The following is a 3,212-nucleotide window of genomic DNA, read 5'->3' as shown; positions in this document are numbered from 1 at the left end:
ACTTGGCGAATCCGCTAGTAGAATACGTTCTAATGGATCGTCTAGAGAATTGAGTTCCAGTTTTGTATAATCCAACAATTCCATCTTAGAAATAACAGACCAATCTTCAACTACATCTGGGGATTTAGCAACATCGAAGTCATTAAAAGTTACCTCGTCATCCAAAATTTCGTTAACTTGAGTATCTTGCTATTGCTTTTGGAACTGTTGAGGATATGATGGCGATGGAAATTTAGCTTTGACCAGATATGTGGCAATTTCTCTACATCTGACAAAGGTGTTAGATTATCAGAACTGTCTGGTTTAGAGTTTACCTCATCAAGGATCACCAAATCTAACTTCTGTAAAATTGGAGTTTTAACACGTGATTGAAATTTCTCTTTGTCTTGAGCTACATCAGGCTCATCTTAGACTTCGACAGCTTTGGGCTCCAATGTCTTCCCACTTTGTAAAGTGATGGCTTTGTAATGCTCTTTGCCCATGCTTCTCCAATTTTCTGTGTCACTCGACTAAATACCTTGGGGTCTGCTTCTAAGCTCATTGGCTAGATTTCCACTTGGTTTCCTAAATTCTTCAATGTTTCTGCTTGACTTTGGATTAGTTCATCATTCTTCGCTATGTGTGCCTTCAAGAAATTCTCAAGATTACTTGAAGATCTAGTTGGTGGGGGTTTTGCACTTGTTGAGAATATTCTGGTGGATAATTTGGTTAAGATGGCATAAATGAGTTGCTAGGGCTTGCCCATTAGTTACTCCATGGAGAAATTGGATGATTCTTCCATGAAGAGTTGTAAGAATTTGATTGTAGACCATTCCAATTCTGATTTCCCATGTAATATTTTGACTCTTAATTTGATAGATAATTTTCAAAGAAATAGCCATCTCCACATTATTCACAAGAAATATTCTCGAACTGGTTTTGTTGTTGACCTGTCAGATTACCTTTGAAACCATCAACAGTTATGTTCTTAAGCATAGAAGATATAGAGGATACCTAGGCTGCCAAAGAAGCAAGTGTGTTCACTTTATGTATTCCAGCTACTCGTTTTTTTAAGGCCGGTTGGTTGGCCATTGATAGTTATTGCTGGCAATTCTTTCAATAATTTCGTAAGCATCGTTATAAGACTTAGAAAGAAGGGCTCCATTTGCCGAAGCATCCACCATCATTCTAGTATAAATATTGAGACCAATATAGAAAGTCTCCATTTGAATGCAGCAAAGAATGCCATGATGAGGGCACTTTCATAATAACTCCTTGAACCGTTCCCATGCTTCATATAAAGATAATTCGTCAAGTTGCGAAAATGAAGTGATTTCATTTCGGAGCTTGGCGGTCAAAGATAGAGGAAAGTATTTTATTAAGAAATATTCAACCAACTCTTTCCATGTAGTTATGGAACCTGATGGTAGGGAGTTCAACCATGCTTGTGCTTTATCTCTTAAGGAGTATGGAAATAATCTCAGTTTCAAGGTGTCCTCGATCACCCCAACTAGTTTAAATGAGTCACTCACTTCCATAAATAGCTAAAGATGAAGATGTTGATCTTCAGTAGGCATCCCACTAAATTGACCTCTATTTTGCAACATTTGGAATATGACTGGCTTTAGTTCAAATTGTGGTACCTCAATTTTGGGTCTCATAATACTCAGATTAAGCTTGTTGAAGAGAGGAATGGCATATTATCGAATGATGTAGTTTCTGTCATCGGAAATAATGATCGGATTGTGAGTATTTTAAGTGAATACTCATTGATTTTGGTTTTGATTTTCGAAATTCATCTCTTTGGTCCTTCTTTGGTTTGCTTGTCTTCTCCTTTGTTTGAAAGTCTTTTCAATTTCAAGGTTTACGAGGAGTAAGTCAATAATTTGATTAATACTCATAAACACCTGACAGAAACAAAAAAAAAATGGAATTAAAATTTAATAGAAAAAATAGACCAAAATGCAAAATTAACAATTTCACAAATAGTGTCTTTTAAAACAATCCCCGACAACGGCACGAAAAACTTGGAATGACAGAAATGTGTAAGTGTACACAATTGCAACAAATAATAAAGTGACAAGTCAATGTTGAGTTATCTTACCCACAAGGACTGTGAGAGAAAAATATTTTATGAAATGAAAATCAAACACTTTGGTGATGGGAAAAATATTTTGTTTTAAAGAAGTGATTTAAAACTAAAATTAACTAATTAATAAAAATAAAAGTAAAAATTCCAAAGCATGATTTCAAAAGATGAGTTTTAATCAATATGACATAATTATGTTAGATCAATTACATTCCTTAACTTAGAATTACTAAACCCATGTTCATGTTGTTACGAATATTTTCACGTCAACTTGGTAATTTGTTAACTATCGCACATACATATTTACTAAATTAACTAATCTCTTGAAAATTTTTCAATGTTAATTAAAAAATTAATCAATCTTCATAAGAACATATAAGATTAAGTAAGGTAACAATATATTTCTATATTGAAACAGTTTAATCACAATAATCTTGCAATTTATGCAAGGCTAATGTACCGTTTAATACCATCACTTATTTAACATTCTGCTACCTTAGAAGATTAAACATGCACCAATTAAATACTGTGTCATTTAATTATAATTTTATACATTTAATAATTAATTCATTCATCACCTTACATTTTTTAATGCAAGTATAAAGAAAAATTTATAAATTATTCATATTCATAATCTCAACATAAACAAGAAAATTAAAGAGAAGGGAACTAGGAAGCAAATCCAGGATTTCTCTGAAGCTAGACTAGTGCGCTTCTCTTCTTCTTTGCTCGCTCTATTGAACCAAGGCCTCTACGAATAATTGAATGCTACTATTCCAAGGAGGAAGAAGGCTCTTTTTGAAGAGGGAAATCAGCAAGGGAAATGGGAAAATAAGAAAGGGAAATGGGAAAATAAGAAAGGGAAATGGGAAAATAACAAAGGGAATGGAAGAGAGAAAAAGAGTGAAAGAGAGAGAAATGTGTGAGAATGAAGGTTTGTTGAATGAGGAAGGGAAGAGGGGTATTTATAGGTGGGAATGGATGCTAAAAATAGCAAATAAATAGTAGCCACTCCTCTTCCCTTGGCCGGGCACAAATGGTGCAAGTTTGAATGGCTCAAACTTGCTATTTTAAGCTAGGGGCAAAAGTTTGAAGGCACGAAAAGTGGAGGGTTTGAATTGGATATTAAGAAAACTTTAAGGTT

The 3,212-nt window shown here is 34.0% G+C and overlaps 1 non-coding gene across 1 annotated transcript; it reads left to right on the top strand.

Moving 5' to 3' along the window:
* Positions 1-1,221: 1,221 nt before the first annotated feature.
* LOC128287352 (small nucleolar RNA R71) lies at positions 1,222-1,328 on the top strand. Its single transcript, XR_008278052.1, has one exon. It is a non-coding gene; the product is annotated as a small nucleolar RNA R71 (small nucleolar RNA).
* Positions 1,329-3,212: the final 1,884 nt, after the last annotated feature.

Source organism: Gossypium arboreum, chromosome 13 (assembly GCF_025698485.1).
Source record: "Gossypium arboreum isolate Shixiya-1 chromosome 13, ASM2569848v2, whole genome shotgun sequence".
Taxonomy (NCBI): domain Eukaryota; kingdom Viridiplantae; phylum Streptophyta; class Magnoliopsida; order Malvales; family Malvaceae; genus Gossypium; species Gossypium arboreum.
The sequence above is the reverse complement of the archived record's forward strand: the minus strand, read 5'-3'. Positions and strand labels throughout refer to the sequence as shown.